At 40.1% G+C, this 23880-nt stretch overlaps 1 protein-coding gene across 7 annotated transcripts in view; it reads right to left on the reverse strand.

Moving 5' to 3' along the window:
• Positions 1-23880, reverse strand: part of LOC115376344 (ELAV like neuron-specific RNA binding protein 2) — a 175809-nt gene that overhangs the window by 32089 nt on the left and 119840 nt on the right. For 2 of the 7 annotated variants that reach the window (XM_030075864.1, XM_030075862.1), the window contains exon 1: positions 2031-2157. The exons of 3 other annotated variants lie outside the window; for them this stretch is intronic. The gene's annotated coding sequence lies outside the window, so the exon portion shown is untranslated. Of the gene's footprint in view, positions 1-2030; positions 2158-3893; positions 4200-23880 lie in introns of those variants that run through there. 2 more of the 7 variants (XM_030075863.1, XM_030075865.1) reach the window with 2 other exon arrangements.

Genomic DNA, 23880 nt, shown 5'->3' on the forward strand with positions numbered 1-23880 from the left:
TTTCATGAACTCGACCGACTAATGATTACTCACCATGCACTAAGTATGTCTCAAAAGCCTGAGGCTTTAACACTTTCCCTCCTCAGTACTGAAGAAATAGCAAAAATCATAAGCACTAGAAATATTAACGACATAGAAATGACCTTTGAGAACATACCACAATACAAACACAAAGCCATACAGCTAAAAAACTGCTTTTCTTCCTGTGTTTACACTAATCCAATAGCATCCATTTAATCCTTCACAAGTGGAGATCTGACGCTTGAATTACTATAGTCACAGCACACTTAATTAACTACTGTCCTACACAACTTTGTCAAACACCACAGATCATAGTAAGGTACTGGGGAAAAAAATACAACTGTTTCATGCTCTGGAGAAAAATAAACCTTTAGCCTCACCTGCATATACAGTCAACCATTTAAGGGCTTATTAAATGATTGATATTATACTAAACAGTGTTGCCCAATATGGGTTTCTCAATGGCCGATGCAGATATTTAGAGAGCAGGACAGCTGAAAGCCAATATAACACCTATATATAGTTTTGTTTTGTTTTTTTTGCATTTGATAAAATACAATTTAATCATGACAAATGAGACAATCGCTGAACTTAAATGAATATATATAGATAGATAGATAGATAGATAGATATAATATAGTCACTATCAAGTTTCAGTGCACTTATCAGCAATTATCATTATCTCCTTGTTTCTGAGAGACCAAAAATTTGTAAGTTTACATAAATAAAATAAACAAACAATATTAGTGCACACAGTAGCAGAATCTGTTTTAGGACCCAATGAACATTTATTTAGCAAATAGAATATTTACTTAAGCAGAAAAATATATGAAAATAAAAAATGTACATTGTCTCTGCTGAAGTTGCTTCAGAGGTTACTTAAATAGGGGAAAAAAACAGGCAAACATCAGCTGATACAGATCTCAAAATGCTATATAATAGGCCGATTAAATCAATCTACCGCTACAGCTCCAGGAAGACAATACATATCTCTTCAATGTATGAAAAATACTTTACTGTGGAGACAAAAGATCCTAGAGGACAGCAAATACATGTTTGCACAAAATGATACCCTGTGTTGAAAAGTCTAAGTGGTTTTAAAATTAGGTGTGTTAATTGAGCAAACTGGTGGCAGGGCTTGATCATCTGAAAGGCTGCGTGTGCAAAGTGAAGCACTGCAATAGGCGCACATGTGCACCGTGCAGTCGGCTTCACTGTGGCCCTGTAAAGAGGTGAGGAGGGCTGGCTGCTAGCTGGCTAAAAGGCTCATCAGTGACACCTGTGCTGCCGCAGACACACCCTGCGCACCGCCAGCGACTGCCCCTGAATACCAACTCAATTAGCGTTCATCTCGTCAGCCGCGATGGCGCTGCCAAAATCCGCCAGAGCCTCAGCCTTGAGTCCAGCTTCGAGTTAGCATTAAGAGCCGGGCTGAGCGGCAAAGGTCCGGCGGTGCGAGCTAGCATAACAATTAATTAGCTTGTGGGCTAAAATCAAACGTGGGCTTATGCGGCTAGTCGCAACTTGCACCACCTGTGACGCATTCTCCGACCGCATGGATGAATAATTACGGGTCAAATACAAACATAATCCGACTAAGCCGTGGGTCAAAGAAAATTAATTTTTGTTTGCGGTGTTAGCACGGGCGCTCCAGCGGGTTCAGCCAGAGCTCCGTTAATTAGTCGACATTAGTTTTGCATATTAGCTAGCCTTTCTTTGCTCTTTTTTAAAACTTCCCTACCGCACAAAAATGACCGGCTTTAACATTTTCTACAGTATATGCAAGTTAAAGTTAAAATAACTTGAAGACTTATTTTAAAAAAAGAAAACAGTCATTTTCAATTAAGGTTTCCAAGCAATTTAAACGTCCGACTTTCACTCGGTGACGCTTGCGACGTAAATCTAAGTTTGAGCTAGCTAACCCTACCACGTGCAGTGCCGTTTTATACACTTTATTGAACATAATTTGGCAAGTGAGACATTTACACTAACAGTTGGTGATACCTTACCTCTCGACGCGGATGTTAAGCGTGAGTATTTATTGATAGAAAGTCTGAAGGCATCAAACTCTCGGTTGCACTCTTTGCGCACAGGATAATAGGGGGGCGGTGGCGGGAACGGCTATCCTAAATAAACTAATCAGACCCTCAGCCAATCAGGGGAGACCTCACGAGAGTCAACCCGGATGTTGGCTCCGGCTAATTAATTTGCTGCAGGTGTACATAGCCAATCTTTTATTGTAGGCTACCGAACATGCAACTGCCAATAATTGGAAAGGTCAAGTCAAAAGGAGGAAAAATAGAGAAAACGGAGACAACTTGAGCGTAACGCGAGGGTTTCCAAAGCCGGCTCCTGGGTGGGATTCAGAGGATTCCCGTTCAAATGAGCCACAGTTCAGTTCATCTGCAAGTTGGTCCAAAGAGATCAAATCTCCTATGTTTCCTTCCCATCTACTGCACGGTACAAGCAACCTATAGACATCTGTACCTGAACATATTTTACAACAAATTCTAATTCTAATGAAATGTAGGTCTATGTTCTACGGGGCATCAGTTCAAAGGTCTGTTGCATGAAAAAAAAAAAAAAAAAAAAAAGTTTGGGAACTTCTGGTCGAATATCCTGCAGACCATTAGTGGAGTTTCCAGATAATAGATGGTTATTCTATGCCTGTCTTGAACAGCTGCAACAGGAAGGGTGGCCAATAATAGCCTAATCCCATAGGCCTATTGTATCTTATAAATACAAATGACAGCAGAACGTCAAAAACCCTGCCATTCCAAGTAAAAACATACAACACAATAATCCTCTAGCAATACAATAGTGTAAAAAAATAATAGGCCCACCACTATGGAGTGGTCTACCAAAGACACAGTCCTGAAAGGAATATTGGGTTGCAAGGTTTTTTTTTCCACATTGGCAGATGGAGTACAGGGCTTTCAGAGCAGTGAGTTGAATATCTTGGTTAATGGAGGCTCAGCAAGTTCCAGTGCTCCTCTTTGGGCGAGAAAAGTTAGCCAGGTCTGAAGTCTTAACAATGGCATCAGTGGTAGTGCAATGCACAGACTGCAAGCCGCCTAACCTAGATAGCATATCTTGCACCTTGTTTCGTTTTTGACAGTCACCAAGAGTTCACCTGTGAATTATCCTCGACCGTCTGTTTCCATAGGGTCAACCCCAGCAAGTTGTACCCCATATTAGGCTATGTTTAAAAAAAAAAAAAAAAAACTGGGCTATTTGCCATTGTCTGTATAGCCCATGTGCAGCTTAAAATATGCAGGTGTTCATAGTGATGAAAAAGAGACTAATAAATCATGCTAAAATATATTTGAATTAATTTGGCCGCAGAGATCACTGCAGCAATTAATAATTTTAAACAGCAGGAATGCAAAGTAAAATATTGCAGTAGTCTAATGAGTGCAACGTGCACACAGGTTCACTTCAGCCCTTTAGATGCGGTAAAATAAGCGACTGACAACGCGGGTCCCACGTTTCAGCACTGTACCAAGGCCTATTTCTGCACACTAGACAACTAAATATGCTCGCCCATGACTGTAAGCTCACTGGAAGATTTTTGAAATGGACGCATGTGGGGGGAAATAGCCTGCTTAATCCTACCGTGCAGGTTACGTCAATATCATTTGCCAAGGCATCGCAATTCAGAGTTGAAAAATCATCTGTCCATGGGAAAATGAATGTAAATGCAACGTTCACGCTGACTTTCCTATCGCGTTTACATGCAGTAAGAGCATAGCCTACTTCAATGAATGCATGGTCTACTCTAGTCTGCCCACTTCAGTAAAATAATTGATATAGGCTAAAATATCGATTCAAAAATGTTTTAGGTGAATGAGCAAATGTGTAAAATATCTTACCGTTTCTATAAATGAAAGTTACGGACGTCCTTAGGCAAACAATCTCTGAATCAAACACCTGGCCAATAGCTTGTAAAATGATGGATTCCGCTCTCTCTTAGTTCAAACTTGGAAACATAAAAGCCAACACAAACAAGATAAAATGAGGAAATGAAATATTTATTAAATCAAAACACAGAAATGGGTTCCTTTCAGCAAATGCATGAAACAAAAGGAAAAAGAACAGAAGAAATAAAATGAATCAAATAATTAAAAAAGCCGGCTTCTGCCTGTCTCGCTCTTTACAGGTGCGCCACACAAATACGCGACATCACTGAGTGGAAACCAATGCAAGGAGGAGGTTCTCTTTAAAAGGAAGATAGTCCTGCCGGCAAATATATAGGGCCGTATCACAGCAAGGCTATACCTCTCCGCTGTCTCCGTTTCATCCATTCAACCTACACATGAGCACGCATTGGACGCGGAAGTATACCCAGAGTAGCTCCATCCACCGCTATGCACACAGCAGCCCTTCACTGTAATTGGCTATAACACGGTCCTCGTCGGACTTAACCATCTTTCCAAAGCAAAAGATGCCATTCGTCCTCAGTCGAATCACTCAAAACGATCAAGCATTTTTCCTAAATATGGCATTTGAAGTCAGACGCCGCCTCGTCGAGGCATGCACAGTGCAGCAGGCGGGAATAACACCATGACTTGATAGTATTTGGTTTCCCAGAGAAATGCGTTTTCCACCGCATCTTTGCAAAAAGAAAAAAAAAGAAAGAAAAAAAAAAAGACTTACCGTTTAAAAAGTGAGACCATGCAGCAAAGCTATAAAGCTCCTACAAAGGAATTTTAACTTCCTGCATTCAGCTGCAGGGAATCGCTCATATCTCCCCTGCCTGTGGGGCTTATATCATAATTCTGCACGGGAAAAAACAAACATCACACCACACAATAACTCGATAACATCCATAGGGTCTTTCTTATTAGGCCTGCCGCATTCAACATCACCGTTTTTTTTTTTTTTTTTTTTTGCCACATCATGCCCCTTCCCGATCTGCGCCATTTCAGCCCTCTCTCACATTACTTGTCAATATACCCATATGAAATCAACGCTTTCATTGTCTGCACTCTGCCCATGGAGCCGCGTTCAGCACCAGATTTCAGCACCACGGACAGCGCACACTGTTTTGCTGTCGTGGCTCTGCGCTGTGAAGCAGTCAACATGAATTACATTCAAAACGTTTCAATGGAAATTTAACCTGTCGGCTGGAAACAAAGGTGGGGGGTAATTTGGGCTCGTTTGCAATATTTTAAGCACGATCAGACTGTGCCTCAGCGAAAGGGGACGCTTTGTTTAAGCTCTTCGTGCAATATTTAACCAATATGAACGTGCAGTTAAGTACAACAGTAAAAAATACACACACACACACACACACACACACACACACACTTGGAAATCCCAACAGCAGGAACTATAGCAGGCTCCTTCTCATGCATATCTTTTGTTGACGTTTTGGGGGGTGGAGCAATAAATGTTGGCTGAATGTAGGCTGGCAAGGATAAAAGTGAGAATCCATGCTCTCAGGATAAACGAGTGTAAACATGTAGGCTTACAGTGCTGGCTCAAGACTAAGGAAATTAATCGTGTTTGCTAATTCAAAACCCTACTGCACAAAGCCTGTAATGAAATGAGAGCAGATATTAAATTCAAGTCCAGCCTTGCCATGTTATTTTGCATGTTGTCCATTAAGCCAATCTGCAGTTTTGCCACACAAAGGATAAAATGGTGAAATTGTCTATTAGAAGAGAGAGAGATTTCAACTGATACGATTTAAAGATCAACCACATGGATGTCTACAATCGCATCTAAAGAAAACATTAGCTTTCTTGGCTCAAAATGACACCAGGAGGCAGTGAATCATACAAACACAATATGCTCCTACTCATACAGGTTTTAGTATAAATGTTGAAGGTTACAGGGATATTAAATATTGACATAATCTCTTGACATAATAATACCGCCGCACATAATCTACACACTTAAACAGGTTCACTGGCATGTTTTTGAAAAGATGTACACACCTTGATAAAGTGAATGATATTTGAAAATACTACATGGCATATCTTATTGGCACCAACAATCCAACATTTTTAGAGGACTCATGCAATGGAAAAACCCTGGTTTACACTATGATTCGTTTTAAAATGTTGACTCCTGTTGTCCTTTTCATTTTCATGTTATCATGGTATTTCACATATACACTGGAATTTATAAAGTGGGATCTCCAAGGACAAAGGGGGAAAAAAAACAGCCTTTAGAATGAATGGTCAAAAACTGAATCCTGTTAAGTTCAAGTTTATTGTCATGTGCATATAGAAAATGTTTACAACAAATAACCAACCTCCTAAGCCAACTGGGAAAAATACATCCCCGGGGTCCTGCTTAATGTCCCAATATACACAAGGCATGGTGCTGCAGCACTGTTTTGGAACATGCCATGTTAACCGTGGGCTAACTATAGCCAATACAGAGCGATGCGACACATGGAAACCAGCTGCAGAGCTCTTTAAGGATAATTGGCACCCAGTATATAAATGGTCTGAAAAACAAACTGCATTTGATCCCACGGTGTGCATCAAAGTGTTATTCCAAGTGTTCTAATTTACTTTCATCAAGCAATGCACAGCTTTTGTGTTTACCAAGACCAACTGAAAAGTATTTGCAGTTATATTATCAGCAAGTTGCATTATGGTATGTACAGCATTTTTTCAGAAGTAGAGGTAGATCTGTCAAACATGGAAAACCATTGACTTTCAGAAATGAGATTGTGATTTTTAACAATGTTGCGTGTATATTTCTGAAAACATACAGTTGTCATATATTACCAGAAACAAGGGAGACTTTTTTGTCCTAATGTAATGTTGAGGCACAGCTTCAATGAAACTCAATTAGAATGGTTTTTGGGAGATAAGATGTATGTTTTCTGGCTCCCAGCTGATCAGACTGTTTAAGAATGAAGCTCATTTGCATATCAAAACTCAAATGTTCTTAAGGTCCACAAAAATCAATCTTCCATTCAGTCTTTGAAAAAAAGTATTTCCAGGCTTTACATCTTTAGGACATCAAATCTTCAAATCTTGGTTCTCTGGTTTCTGGCTTGGGGAAAGTCTTTTCATGCTCACAAATATCAATTAGATAATTAGCATTTAAATGGCACATATGAATTCTTAAATTGAATGGTGGTACTCCTTGAGTGAACATGGACCTATTGCCCTTATTTCTAATGATGACTTCTGAAGGTGTTTCTCAAAATTAAGTAAGGGAGCCCTCTTCCACAGGTTGATTGTATTTAAAAGATCAGGGAAGGTGCAGTATAGTAGATCAAATCAAGGAAATGTAAGGGTGCCAGCACTGGAGGCAGCATATTTACAACAAATAAAAGCTTGCTAAGCTAACTGTTCCCAAGTCAAGTTAGATGGATTATGCATTTAACAAAATCCTTCTGCAGAGGCATATATGCTCTCATTAGATTACACATGACAAATTGACAATTTGACAAATCACCTCTTTTACTGCAGGTACTGCTGGGCCACTGCTTAAAGTGGGAAATCCAACTTTGTTCTGTTAAGTTAGATAAATACCTAGAGACAAGCCAAAGACATTGATACAGCCGAGCAGTCAATAAAGTTGGCATGGGGCTGAACAAGTACAAAACTCACTGAGCCCTGGAGTATTATTCTATCTATGAGATTTGCCTGCATGGCAGCCATTTCGGCCAGTACAAAAAGCAGCAGTCATTATGAAATCTGACCAGACTCCAGCAGCTTTGGTCCAGAAACCTTGTCTTACTGTCAGGCCCTCACTGCATGGTCCTGGCCGGCTACGCCATCCTCAGTGAACAGTAGGAAAACAACCATCTTGGTTCCACCAAGGAGACAAACAAGCACAACCCAGTGTGGGAGAAAGGGCATATTTGACTCTGCTAGTTAAAATGAAAGCCCCCTCTGGCTGGTCAAATAAAAAGAAAACTGGGAGTAGTGAAATCCTGTCTATACTTGCAACATGAAAAGCAGCATGAGTAGTATGGCCGTGCCATGCTCCAAGGCAGCTGAAAAGTGAGAGATCAGTGAGATAAAGTGAACTCAACAACACCATTTGTCACTTATGTACCTGTTAATTTCTTAGGCATTTCATCATCACACCTTTGTTTGTTTAGTTTCATTTCCTGTTATGTTAACCAGAATTCCAGATAATAGCACCAATACACATTACCAAACCGGGTTTGTTTGTGTTTAGCGTTATATTCAAGTTAAGATTTCGATCATTCTTAATCTTAGCTTGAAATAAGAATGACAGACAAACATTGTTGACATCAGTTAATTTTATTGCTATTTTCATTACACAGGTTGACAACATTATTGAATTAAGGAAATTTCCTTTGTCTTAGTTTCTTACCGGTCGCAGGAGATCACTGTGTGGGAGGGTGCCGCCCCGCAAAGCCCGGCCTGTTGAGCGTTAGGTGGAGCCAACGGAGGAGCTCCCATGTCGGAGGGGGGAAGCGGCAGATGTTATTTATATGTATTTCTTTTATGTTTCATGAATGGCGGAGAAAAGCATAAATGGTGATGTGTTCAAGTGCAGTGGGAAATTTGCGTGTCTGTTTGTAATGATGACGTGTGCTTATTAATTGCTGTGTTTGAGATATTTCACGTGCCCACCCCTGTGGTGAGGATGGTGAGGGCCTGATGCAGCATGACCACAGGTATGTCACTATAAATCCAGTCATCTGGGGGATGCCAGAGAGAGACGGTGATGCACAGCAGATGCCAGGGCTTGTGCCATGATTTTGATTTTGGGCTGTTATGAGTTGATTTATCAGTTTTTATGTTAATCGTTTTTCCACCTTAGTTTTTATGTTTTGCATATTTCCAGGTTGCACATGTAAATAAATGCCCACCTATAGGACTTGGAACAAAGCCGCTTGAGTCTGCCTCCTTTACAATAGACCCCCTGGCAACAATTGTCTTTCAGTCAGGTAGAGGAGTTTTAAATACCCTTCACTTGAAGAGACAGCTAACTAACATCATGCCAAACAGCAACATGCCAACCTGTTGGAGTGGCAAACAATTTCCCGACTACACCAACCTTGGCTTGTGAAAGGTGTGTGGCCCTTCTTAAAAGAAGATGAGGAAAAGTCAAATTTAAAACTTTGCAAAATGTTTCTATATTTCTCTCCTAAAGAATTTCCATGTTACCTGTATCTCATCCTGACTTGTACAACCTTATACTGAACCACAACACAGCGCCAAGACATAAAAACCTTCACCTACAGCAAGATTTAAGGAACTTGCACATATTTCTCTGTGATAGAAAAAAGTATAATTCTACTGCAATGATGCAGCTGCCCTATTTACAGGGGATTTTGAATAGGTGAACCTCAACCTCAGCTCAAAGCTATCATTTATGTCATGCTGTACTTACTGTCCATGAGCTAAAAGGTGGCAAACAGGCTCATCAGGGGACTCTTTATTGTAAAGCAATATCACTCTAATGGAGAGAAAGAGCGAGCATCCAAACCTGACTCGGGGTCAGGCCACCATCCATATTTCAGGACCGCAAATATGTACAAGTACCCCCCTGGAGAGAATGCAACTCAGTGCTGGGGTCATTAACCTAATCCATCTCAGTAATGTGGAGCGCCAAGGCCTGAGACCATTTGGATCTTCTCATCTTCTCTCAGCTCCCTGATCATCTGTATCACTGATCCAGTGGGTCACACCTATTGCTATTAAATGTCAAGGGTGAGTGCTCTTGACCTCCTCGCCCCCCCCAGACGCACGCTGGCAGGTCCCTAGGCGGACCGAGCAGCCTCTTCTCAGACGCAGGCGTTCTGTCTCTAAAATAGATTCTTTCAGAGGGACTAAGATGTCAATAGCAGTTCCTTTGAGACATTAACATGCCCTGTATTGGAGCCTCCTCAGTGACAATGGCCTCCGCGTTGCATTCAGGTGATTACCAACACTCCCTGCTGGGACTGAACTAAAATATGTCGACATGCACCTCCTGACGGGCAGCAAAAGAGGGTAATAAGCATAATTGCTGTAAAATACCTCTTAACATCTCTTTCTTTGCAGGGCATGATGATAGGGAAGGGTGCTATGAAGAAGAGTGGAGGGGGAAAGTGAAATGAGATATTATAGATTTTCATGAGCTGGGATGTTTTAAGCATTGACAGTAATAGACCCTAAAACCCCATGCTTTTCCTTTAAATTTCCCCCCCAAGTAACTTCACAGTTAGAAAAACATTTTTTTCCACACAGTACAACAATGTGACATACATACTCTGTATCTGCTGGCTGCAAAGCTTCACTGAAGCTACATGACACTTACCTTATACTGAGTGAAATACTGCAACTCAAGATGCCATTGTTTTATGGCTGCAGCATTACATCAAATGGAAAATATTTAAATGTCTTGTGCACCACTTTATACACATTTCCCCGTAATTCAGCAGGACATATTTGTTATTTTTGGAAACCTGTGGATCTCCGCTAGAATTTAAAATAACAGCTTGACCATGCAGCAATAAGGAACAGCAATGGGGCTGGCAGGGTAGAAGTGGATTTAATATAATGGCCTCTAAACATAACATTTGTTTAAGGATGGCATTTTAAAAAAGCAGCTCTATGTAGTTTGCTATAAGAAACAAAAGCCGCAGTTAATCTGGGATTTGTTATGTAGTTTGCTATAAGAAACAAAAGCCGCAGTTAATCTGGGATTTGTGATATACATACCATATTTTAAAAAAATATGAAATTTGATAGAGGTATTTAGCTTTACAGTTATCTGCATTCTATAAAATTATAGCAGGGTTATAGTTTAAATGTATCAAGTGCGTGTGCTATAATTTCATTTTGAAAGTATGAGGCATCACAAGTGTAGTCAGACTGGCTTCCTTTTGTTGCAGAAATAATAATTCATAAAACTACAATGTGCAATTTCACATGCTGGTGGCCCTAACTGGCAGCAAGAGCTGTGAAGATTTCAACACCAGGAAATTTAGCATCACTCAAGAGTTTGCACTTCCCAGACCTAAATTTCTTGCTTTTAGTGGATGGTGAGGCAGTGAAAAAAAAAAAAAAAAATCATTTGGCAGCCAGTTCAGTCGTTGTAGCTGAGTGCAGTTCTCGCTTGCTGAAGCGCTCGCTCAGTGCTTTCTTTTTTTTTTTTTTGGAAGCAAATGCTGTATTTCCCACTTAAATTTTAATTTGCCACTCCTTTTGCATGAATAATGTATTATTCTGTGACCATACATGGCCACATAATAATACTAATAATAGTTTGGGCAAATTGGGCTAATCTGCAGCATCTTAATTAAGAGTGAGGTGGAGCCCCCTTCTCAGTCGCAGCACCACTCCTCTGTCATTTAGACTGACAAACCAGGTGTATTTTTACATAAAAATCTTGCCTAGTGTAACTTTAAGGACTAAACACATTTGTATGCAAAAAAATTCAATCAAGGTAACTTGTTATTTTAGGTTGTTTTATAACAGTGGAGTAAACTGAAAGATATTTAGCCAGGTATGGAACTGTAGGGGGGAAAAATCACAACTCAAACCCTGACAAACACAATCACCTAATGTCTGCGCTATATGGCTCCTTTCATCCTAATGCTGCGCTGTCATTTCACCTGCTTTAAACCAGAAATGGTAGGGAGGCCTTGGGGCTCTGAGATCACTACTCTTTTGTAGATTTCCCATGGTAGCGAGGATGATGGTTGTGTATGATGTCATTGATTGTAGAGCATGCAATATGGGCCCTGCTGGGAAGCAGCGCTCCCACTGTGACCATTAGGTCTGTGTAATGCAAGACTGAGTGATGTCATAGCAAGACCACAGGGACCGCAGAGACAAAAAGGGCTGTGTGACATAGTGGCAATACAATGAGACAGTTTGATAGAGGCTTAACAGGCTTCGGTGAATAAGAATCACTCTTTGGAGCACAGATTCATGTATTATATAGGCTCACGTAACTCCATACCATAGAGTACAGTGGGGTTTCTTGGCTAACATGTATATGCTTTCGTCCTTCTGCTTGTATGAAAACAGCACTGTAACACAGATTCCAGCTGAAAATCATTATGTAGATCTTGCTTATAGGTTTTTACAATGCAACGTATATGATGGACTTGACTCAAGATTTAAGGTCCAGAGGACTGAATGCAGTTTATATATAAACAATATCTACCATATACTTGTTTGTTTGTTTTTTCATTTATCACAGACTGACCTGTCTTCATCAAACATAGTAATCCAGGAGATATAGCAGCTGAGGGCTTCCTCTGATGGTCAGGTTAAAGACAATGAATGTGGTAGCCTGTAGTAAAGCAGTTGTTTTGCGACACTCACGTCAACTCCGTGCATGCAGTCAAACGAATTATTCTGATGAAAGAAACAGAAAGTTGATTGGAATTCATTTTTCACTACCTTTCAGACAAACCAAATCAAGTGCAGTCACTTTGTCTACTGAACAAAAGAGGCACTTTTATTGAAAAGCTGCTACGGTGTGATAAAAAAAAAGTCCTTAAAGCAACAAAAACCAAATAAAACCTGAAAACAATTTCTTTCATCTAGATCCTTGGGGAAATATTGCTTGCGGTAGAACAGAGTGAGGTTTTGGATCTCAGAGAAAATAGGGCATGAAATCTCAATTAGATGTGTCAAGATCCTGGGAAATTTCAATGCCTTTTTACACACCCTTGTCTTTGGGAGACATTGAGGAGCGCTTGTCCACCCAGAGCTTCATTCTCCCCTGAAATAGCCTGGCCTAAATAGCCTGATTGGATAGTGGAATGGGCATGGGCCTTTCTCTTTGGGGTGCAGGGGAGGGGGAGCAGGTGCAGGGGAGACGGCGATCGATTTGGTTGTCCACAGATAAAATAAGAAATCAAGGGGTTTTATGTGGCACCACTCCCTGGCAAGCCTTCACAGGGTCCAGGAGATTAGAAAGTGAATTTCCCAGACAACAAACAAAGGGCATCATTAAACAGCGGCCCTAGACTGCTCGCCACTTTGTCTCCTAAGTGTGATTTGATCTTAGGCTCCGCTTTAAATCCAAATGTCTGGGAAGAAGAGGGAGTTTGTGAATTCTTGTCTGATTAAATGCCAATGGTCTCTGCCCTCAGCCTCTGTAGCGAGTCTTTACGTATGATAGAGAAATACGCTGACTTTCCTGAAAATAAGCTCTTTGATCAGCTAACCGTTATGTGATGAGAAGATTGGTAGCAGTCTCTGTTATCTGTTTCTGTTTATCCTGCATTTATCTAGTTTACAAAGATGAAAAAAAAAAACACAGCAAAAAAAAAAAAAAAAAAAAAAAATCCATCTTAAAAACTCATTCAATCTCATACTCAGTATTAAAATTTGTTTTTCTTTAAACAAGAAAAATCTGCCAGGGAGATAGTCCTACTTGTTTCCAATGCAATTTCTCTCTTTAAGGATTTTATTCTGGGAACTAGTATAAATATATGGAAACAATAAGACAGATCAAGCAAACTTTTATCAAGAAATTGACACTTGATTGAAGAAAATTAGGAGAAAAACAAGATTTTAACACTGAATATGAGACTAAATTACCTATTATGATGAAGTTTTTTTTTTTTTTTTTTTTTTTTTTTTTACAGTGTAATTATACTGCCACTGTACTTACAATCTCTGGCACATTGTGTCCAATTCCTGATGCAGATTTGTGATGCCGCATCCTAAAGTGGGTCATGAGCCAAGATTACTCAGATTATTTGTCTTTAAACTGGTATATTCCTTTAAAAATCTGATCTATCATTTTTGAACGCACTAATGAAGATCCTGACCTGAGTAAAAATGCAAGTCGATCTACAACCTAGGCTTTTAAACTCATGTTTACCTGCCACAATACGTTACAACCAGTTTGTCTTGTTTCATTATCCCAGCTAATCAATTAGAGGGAAAAAAAAATCAATCCAGGAAAATGAACAAAACTAGCAGTGAGGTGAGAAAGGGCCACGGAGGGCGCTGTCCTGTGAATCGACATCAAGAATAAACCTCCACTGTGTCGCAGGTGCACACCATGCCAGCTCCAGCTATTCCCTCATTTACCCAGCACCTGCCATTGTTGTAATGCATAGCAGCATGGATTAGTAGCGTTTCATGACCGCTGGGATAATCTATACAGCTCCCTCTTCACCCTCTCTAGTTACATGCATTTTGTGTGTCTCTTGGGTAAAAAAAATCCTCTTTATGCAATATGGCAGTTTGGTAAGCAAAATTCCTGAGTCATGTTTGTCAAATGAGGTGATGACTGACCCTCATCACGACTACAGGACCAACAAAGGTCCTGAAAGAAAAAAAAAATCATTTAGTCTCATGCAGTGTTATAATCTTTTTGTGGGCTTACAAAACAAAGACCATGTATTGTGTTATGTGTTATGTTTTGTGGATCTATATTTATTGAATTAAAAAAAAAAAAGTGGGACTTGTTTTAAGATTTTAGCTGAACAGAAGACTAAACAACTTGCTAAGATGGAGGTTTTTGCAGAGTAAGGATCACAATGCCCTTTTCCAAAGCGTGACATGGAAAGATCCTGGAAGCCAAAATGGCTCCCTGCTACCTGTTTTCAAGGTGTTTCTGACCTTGTATTTCCAAAGTGCAATTTATTATTCATTAGCCATATCAACACTCAGCTAGGACACTGCTGGCACAAACATAAAGAGCCAACACTTTCCTCAAATTAAAAAAAAGAGAAAAGATTTCATTAGGAGGCAAAGAGTGAGGGATAAATGTTATACATTCGGGTCAAACAAACGAGTGATGGGATGATTAATTATTCAGCCATGTCAGTTTGCTGAGATAATGGCTTCTCCGCCCTAATGAATTTAACTAAAGAGAAACATGTTTGGTTCCTATTTTGGTCCACCGTTTGAGGTATGATTCAGCTCTGCAGTGTCACATTAGTGCCGCACTACATTAAATTGCCTCCACCCAGAGAAATATTTGTACAAATTAGACAGCCCAGCTTTACTGAGAAGATGAATAGGGCATGTATCTCATTCATTATTGCAAAGGGATTTATTGTGATATGATTGAAAATGTATCCATAGAGGACAAAGAGGACTTGCTCACTCTGTTCCAACGCCTTGTATAGATTCCTTCATTCCCAGTCTGTTTATTACTATTATAAAAGTTAAGAGATCTAACTCAATATCTATTGAACTCAAAGTAACTGAAAGAAAGACAGGGGAACTGCTGATCTCACCATTATATGTGTGTGTGTGTGGGTGGGTGTGTAATGATCTCCCTCAGTTCAGCTCAATTCTCTTTGCAAGAAGTTAAAAAAAAAAAAAAAAATGCACAAAAAGCACTTCCGCATCCCAAATCTGTAGTCATATGTGTGTTCAATAAGTGCCTGTAGAAACATGTGTTCAACGCTCGTTTATATTTTGTTGTATTTCTCTTCCTTTTTGGAGTATTTTTTTGAAATTATAAAGCTTTTGCAGTGAAGAACACTTACAGCTAACAGCGCCTTGGCACGTAAAATATAAAATCTATGCCGTTTATGTTGTTATCGTTTTACATTTAAGTGACACATTGCTTGCCGGCTGTGAGACATAAAATGTTTGCCATTGATTTCGGCTTCAGAAGTTGATGATTTAATGATGATGTTAATGTCTTTTGGGGGGCGACATCACATGATCATAACAACAAAAGAGCAATTTTTTCCCTTGTGGAGAGCTTCAAACCAGCAGCCATCAAAAAATGCCCCCCGCCCCAAACAATCCTGCTGCAAACCAATCATAAAAGATTCAGCGATTCATCATACTGTAAACTGTGTGTGTGGAGACAGGCAGGTGCTGAGATCTTTAGGTGTCAATCACAATGTGAAAGGAGGGGTAAAGAAAATCTATTTTTGCCTTATCAGATATTTCAGTCCCAGCTGGGGGGGAGTGGGAATTCTCAGCCACCTTCTCCAGGCTTGCAGACACTGATCACACGGGCCTGCGTGTGATCATGGGGAGCTCAATTAACGTTGTCCCAGGGGACAGTTCAATCAGAGAGACAAACATTCCCCAAACATAGCTTACGTGACCTGCAGCCAATGGTGCATCTTAACCCCCGTCCATTGATTGACTTCAGCAGGTTTTGGGATGGTGGTGCTTTTGAGGCATCGTCTTAAAACTTCCAGATCAGTCAGAAACCTGGGAATGAGGATGAGGTTTTTTTTTTTTTTTTTTTTTTTTTTTTTTTCTTTTTTCAGCAGAAGCCGCTTTGGAGAATTGTTGTTGCAGAGCTACATTCAACAGCTGAAGTGGGTAAAAAAAAAAAAAAAATGTCGAGAGAAGAAAGAGGATATTTGAGTAAGTCTTAACCACTCAGCCAACCTCAGTCATGCTACGTCTCATGCCAAGGCCTCCAAATACAAGCTATTTCTGCGATTTTACACTTGGAGATACTCTGAGCAGCTGTGTATTTGTAATTTTCTATTGACACAGCCTTACGTATGCTCTTCCATCTATCCCCTATTCTCATGCAATGTTAAATATACCTGCACTTGCCGTAAAAAAAGAATGACTATTCTACAGAGACTGGCATCGCAAATCCATTTGTTACAACTCTCTTTTGCAGATCACACATAGGTCTCGCGAATTACTTCGTTTCCATTTCAAAGCGCTACGATCTGGGATTTTTACAGCAAAGATATCTCATTTAAAATGGATCCATAATTGAATCTGAGATCACGCTTTCCCAGATATGGCGCCTTTTCCCCTGACACAAGCATATCAGAAGAATCCTACGTTTCAAAGTGGCTTTCATGAGATTCCATGAGAATATGGCTAATACGGCGCACTTAGGCAGATCACAATGGGCATAATCCCGTGTTTGGCAGCCTATCTCCCAGTGGTGCGCTAATAATAAAGACCCCACTGTCTCCAACAGAAAAAATGCGTCAGTCTTTCTGATTTGTTGTGACTTAGACTGCGAGATTGACTGAGATTGAACGCTAAAAATGTGACAACCACGACAAGACAATTGTCCTTTTCCTTGCCTCCCTCTACACTGTGTAACATTCGTGGGCAGGAAGAGACAACAAGCTTGAAAAATGTGCCCCAAATAGAGAAAAGGGGACCTATTTTATCTCTTGAAACAGGAATGTTGTGGAAACTAAAGACTTCCAGTATCAAGACTTATAGAAGAAAGAGGGGCACTTGGTATCAAAAACGTCACAGGCACTTTAGGCTTCATTTCGTGTCACTGTGCCTGGATAATCCCTGATTTTAAATCCAGGCTTCCTTCTGTATTATGCGTACTATTTGATCTTTTGTTAGGTAACCACTTCAGTGCAACCATTTACAGCCCAATTAAATGAATCTTTGTTCAAAACACTCATATTTTACGATTTGTTTCACAAAATATAATTTAGGGTCGGCTGGCACATTTTTAGTGCTTTATGCCGCCTCCGAATGTAGCACTCTGCCCTCCTGAGAAGAGAAGACAGGGATTTCCCCCCCCCCCCACAAATCAAAATCAATAACTATCTAAACGGGCAAATCTCACAGCATTAATCTTCTGGATTCACCAATGACTCTAACTGTAATTAATCAATGCTTTAAACTGGGGGAAATTGGCAATTAATCTTTAATTCTCCAATGGAACATACACAGAGGCAAAGTGCGACGAACACAGTGAGGCCGAGTTATACCGGCGCAAAGCTTGTTCAATACAAGTCTAATGAGGTCTATTATGAGGCTGACGTGGTGTTTTTGAAGCAGCCGAGTGTGCAGGAGGAGCGGCCGTGAAGTGGACAGTGCGAGTCATTATGCTTAGCGTTTTGCTAAATGCACAGCGGCGAGGAAAGGCGTCGATTTTAAAGCAATTTATCTGGTCCCCTCCAAAAAGTATCCAAGCTTGAAGATCATAATGCGGCCGTGGCATTTGATGAAATTTCTCTTGCCGTACAAACTTTTGGGATGTGCATGGTATTGAACCGAGTGGCCCTTTCTTTTGTTAGGTAATTGAATAATGTATTACTCTGGCCAAACAAAGCAGCAAAGGTCACACATGATCAGGCTTGCAATTCATTCTGAGTTTCTGTAAGCTTTATCAAACAGGTGAATCTGCCCTGACACCTACTCAGTGAGTCTAAACAAAAAGACACAACAGAATAGAAATCAGTCAAGCCTGTCGTGCTGACCTACTTGACTGTGGTGTGTGCTGAACAGCGAATGCCTGAGAAGACTCTTTCTCTCTGTCTCTCTTCTTCCTCCTTTTTTCCCCCCCGTTTCTCCATTTTGTGTACCTGAGCCTCTTGTCAGTTGCAGAGACATACTGTACTGCCAAGCAACAGAAAAGCTCTGTGGAGGGCACAAAAAAAAAAAAAAAAAAAATTCACCACCTTTTGAAGGACAAAATAGCTCCACAACAGGCATATCACTGTGAATATTAATTAATTTTATACGCACTAAAATAATTTCATGTGACAGCTCTTATTTTGTTCACTTAGAGATTCAATTGAGAACATTTAAGTTGAAAGAAAACAATTTGTGGAGACAATATCTCATTAAGCTTGACTAGCAGGCAAAAAAGGGAAGAGGTGACAGTGTAATTGGAAGCCCGAAATAAAAGTATGAAGCATAGGGAGCATTTGCAATAAATTGGTACCTCTATTTCCAAGTAGGTTATCATGCCATCTGTCTTATTTTTTGTCTAGGAACATGACCTTATCATTATTTTTAAAAATGTTAGATAACCACTCAAAATTTTCACATGAGTTTTGTTTTAAATTCACCCTATAAATACCATGAACAGTGTACTTTTCCATTAAAAGGCAGAATATGGTTGTGTACGTTCACACAGATGAGCTGAATAGTAAGTAAACACTATCCCTTACTGATTTCCCTTACTAAATGGAAAACTTGAGATGTGTATAAAGAGAACAGGTGACTTACAGAGGGAGTTTTACACTTTGAGATAGCTGGCATATTAATTGTGCAAAAGGGGCTACAAAGCAGCACAACAAAGATGTCTCCGATATTTTGTAAATTCAGTGTAAAACTGAAACCCAAACGCCTATTAAAAACAGAACTTGAACAAGGACTCATAATTATTTGTGTCGTGGTTCCATTATGTTGACTTGAAGTTGATCTATCACCCAGACTGAGAAACAGCCTACTATGGCATACTGGTGGCTGTCCAAAGGCTTTTGCTGTCACTCATTGCACGGTTGCCATGGTAACAGCCTGTAAGGCCACAAACCCCATTAAACTACATTTCAACTCGAGATAGTGTACAATACTGAGAAGCCAAACTTGCTGATGTTTAATTCTATTACAATCCTGGCAAAACCTGGATAACTTAAAGCACGATGAGCGTGTCACATTTTGCAGAGGGTCAGAGCAGAGTGCTGATCGCTCTGCTGTACCATCTCCACGATGTGTGTGTGGATAAGTGTTGAGGCGGTGCGGGTGGGAGTTATCCTGTGTTTGCATTTCATGCTACTTCGGGGATCCTCGCTCGCAGTGACATTTCTGAATTTCACACAAGCCTGATCCAGAAAAGAACTTTTACTCGAGTTATTCTACTGCTCGTGTTGCAGGCAGTCACAGATACTTACCCATCCGCAAATCTAATATAAAAACATCTAATCTCTGTTGTCATATGTGTTAAATATATAGTCAGATATGAACCAAACATGTGTACTCACTCTGGATAGGGTGATATTACATGTACAGCATGCATGTTGAATGTATATGTGGAACCTATATATGAAAACAATGGGGAGGATGCATGTATTTGTAATATATGTTCATTAAATGTCCAAAATGCAATTTAAAAACTCTGTGTCTGAACAAATCAATCTTATTTTCAGAGTTAAATTCTTGCATTTCCTCAAAGTAGTGAAAAATGGAATGAGATACAGTAATCCCAGTTGTTTCCAGTGTTTATCAACTTTTTTTTTTTCCGAATCAATCAATCTTGAATCAATTAAGTGTCATTTTTTGACACTAGTGGGCTGATGGGCCTTGTTGTGTCTTGTTTCAACATATTTACACTTGTTCCCAGAAAAACTAGTGAAACAAGTGAAACTGCATTGGAAACAAGTGGGATTATCTCATCCCACTGTAATTTGTTTTCACTTGTTCTAAGAAAAACAAGATTTTAACACTGAATATGAGATTAAATGATTTGAAATGAATGTGTTCCAAATTAAAATCCATTTCATATAGAGGTATTTAACCTGCACATGTATGCCACATGTGACAAATACCCAATATGTATAGGCTATTACATTTCTTTATATTTCCGTCTGCTTGCTACTGTCAACTTTTGTCTTTGCTTCTTTTGCAGGATGCATTTGTTACTACTAAGCTGTAATTAAACGGCCAGTTAGACGTTTAAGAAAATATACAAAGCATCCCTCCAAAACCGAATAAAAAAGGGAACACACTGGCCCTCCATGCACCATGTGGCGAGGAACCCCATCCTCACATTGTTCGCTACAAACTCTACATTTCACTTGTTTTATTCTCTGTCATGGCAGCTTCTCCCGACACGGGGGAACAGTTTAGAATCAAACTGCCAGGAGTCGACAGCTCTGGTGTTTGGGGGAGAGAGAGAGAGAGGGAGAGAGACAGAGAAAGAGAGAGAGAAAGAGAGAGAGAGAGAGAGGAATGGGAGCTATGGGGGGGAGAAATGTGGAGGCACAACAGGTAGCTCTGTCAAACTCCTGGGGCCTGCCTGGCTGATCCCTGCCTCTCATTAGAACAGAAGGATGACACACAGGCATCGGAGAAAGAGGGCAAGATGGCGGGAATGAGGCAGAGGGAGAGCGAACGAGAGACAGCGAAAGGCAAAGTGAGCTTGCTTACCTAAGGAGCCCCTCCACTGGCAAGTTTGGTGTAATTGAGCTATGTTCCAGGGAGTGGTACGAGTAAAATAAAGCTTTGTGTGTGAGAGATAGGCTGTGAGGGGGGGAGGGGTGGTGTGGGGAGGACAAGTAATTGGAAACTGTGCCATGACAGGCTGGTGGGTGAATATCCCTGGCCCACTGACTCACCAGCAGTGCTGTTTCTGGAGGATACTGGAACCCCAGTGTGCCAGCTCTTGCCGAGGCACCGCCCCCACATGTTGAAAACAAAGTCTCTGCAAGTGCGAAGAGAATGAATACAAACACATAAATCATATTCCCTAAAATATGTGCAGTGTGATCAGTCTCTCTCTCTCTCTCTCTCTCTCTCTCTCTCTGTGTTAATTAATATTTTATTTAAGGTTTTTACTGACTACAGAGGGAAGACAACACGCAAAGAACACAAATCAGAAGAGATACTAAATATCCAAAAGTCACTCAATAGTGATTTGCATACAGCACAATATAACAAAGCATGTACCTTGGGATATACATAAAAAAAGGAGGAGGCAAGGGAAGAAAGTTGCTGTGCTATAAACTAAATTTGTAAGAATTTTAACAAAAGCATTATATACAGGTGATTTTAGCTTTTCATTGATGCACATTTTGGGTGTCATCTGATGTCCCTTAAAAAGAAATCTGCACATATTGCTGCCATTTAAACCTCTTCAGCGCTGCTGCTCCCATCGGCGGGTTCATCATTACAAATTAATGCTGCGAGACCGAGCTTTGTTCAAACCCACAGAACTTTATTTTAAATTCTAGAAGAGATCCTAAGGTTTCCAAAGACACCAAATCTGTGCTGCCGAATAACGGGGAGATGTGTATAAAATGATGCACAACATATCTAGATATTTTCTGTTTGATGTAATGCTGCAGCCATAAAACAATGGCATCCTGGCTTGAATATTTCACTCAGTATAAGTGAGATGTAGCTTCAATGAAGTGTTGCAACCACCAGATATAGAAAATGTATGTGACATTGTTGTACAATATGAAGAAAAAAAAAGTTTTTCTCACTTTGAAGCTACATAAGGGGAGCCGTTTCTCACAATTCTCAAATCAACAGTCGCTGCCAATTGTTTGCACGCTGCTATTTTACACATAAAACAGATACACGGACAGACTTCCAGTAAACCATCAATAATCTCTTCAGCACCATGATGGTGGTTTGAACTTTGCAATCAGTTTCAAGTCAATTTTAAAGCACACTTCCACTGCGAAATGCTCAGGCAGTTCAAATGAAGGATTAACACTCGAATACATGAGGATACAGCTAAGTGTCCCATTTAGGCTGGTTTTGGACAGTCTGTGTAACACAATCCCAGCGGCGGTGGGAGTTTGCTCCTCTCACCTTATGAACACCACATTTGACAGTTTTCTTGTGATGCTCTGCTGAGAGGCACATAGTCGCAAAATCTGTATGCGTGGTGAAATACCAAAACCGGCGGCTGGCACAAAAGTACTGCCATCAAATGCAGAGACAATGTGAGAGGCTGTCAAGCGCCAGGTACTGTACCAGAGTCCTGCTGTCTGTAACGACAGAATTTTATGCTCCAGTGAACATGCAAGGACCACCATGTCACAGCACACAGAGAGAGAAACCGTGAAGCGCAAAAAATAGAAGAACTTGACAGATACCAAGAGAAACAAAATGGCCTCCTGTCAAGACGGGTCAGCGGGGAGAGGCTGGCCAGAAGCCACTCCCTCATGCCTCAAACAACTCCAAAGAGGGGGGAAACTCAGTATAGTCTGAACACGCTGTACCATTAAGCGAATCATTAAAGAAGAACACACAGATTCACAACCTAATTTGAGCAGTCTGGACAGCAAAGGGGTGACTCATGGCGGTGCGTTTTTTTTTTTTTTTTTTTTTTTGCAGCGAGATATCTTCACACAGTGCTATAACACAATAAAACCCAAACACAGCATTTGCACAGGAACCTTGTGGGCGCAATTTTTTAATGCTCTGATACCCTGCAACACAAGAGATACGGATAAAAAGGCAACATATAAATTATTTAAAGTCTGACCAACCAAAAAAGATCAAAATGTTGTCTAGACACAACATTGTGTTAGTCATGCTCGACTTGTTTGATGTACCTGCCATCACTTATTCTGAGTATTTGCATAAGTAGTTCATGTAGACGGTTTCGGTTGTATTTGACTGGGATTTTCTTGTCTTTTTGTCCTGTATTTGCTCCTGGTAGCTTTTGCAACCTAATGATATTAAAAGCAGCAGCTGATGGAGAAAGTCACCACATTAGCGTTTTCCTCCTGGAAACATCATGCACAGCTAAGTATGATCATTATTTTGATACTAACCTCCATAATGCACTTTGATTAAAGAAACAGCAGGGCATCAAAAGCATTCGAAGTACTCTGTGTTTGGTGGAACATTGTTAACTATTTCTCTGCAAGGCTGAGAGGGAAGTGGCATTTTCAAAATAAAACCAATTCTTCATTTAACATAATTGAACAGCAGATAAACATACATACATAGCAAATATAACATGTGACTTCACACCCAGTCTATATAGAACAGAAATACATCCTGAACAATCTGAGTATGCATTTTAGCTTTAATCTACTTTGTGTCAGGTTACAATGCTACATAAACTGTATTTTTGGATATGTATTGTATTATGAGTGGACTAATTAAGTTTAGGGAGTCATCTCAAGTCATTTAGTCTCACATTCAGTCTTAAAATGTTTTTGGTAAAACAAGTTAAAAAAAAAAATTAATCTGCCTGTGGGATGAGATAATCCCACGTGTTTCCAGAATTTTCTTGAATCATGTGTCATTTTGTTAACACTCAGTGGGCTGATCTGCTTTATTCTGCCTTATTTCAACATATTTATACTTGTTCCCAGAAAAATTCATGGAACAAGTGAAACTGCACTGGAAACAGCTGTGATTATCTCATCCTACTGGTAGATTTTAATATGAATATGAGGTGAAATGACTTGCTACGGTGGAGTTTTTCCAGTATTCCCAGCATCTTACCACAATATTCAGATGCTGACAATCAGTGGGTTGATGATGCGGTGTTACTGCATTA

The sequence above is a fragment of the Myripristis murdjan genome, chromosome 18 (assembly GCF_902150065.1).
Source record: "Myripristis murdjan chromosome 18, fMyrMur1.1, whole genome shotgun sequence".
Classification (NCBI taxonomy): domain Eukaryota; kingdom Metazoa; phylum Chordata; class Actinopteri; order Holocentriformes; family Holocentridae; genus Myripristis; species Myripristis murdjan.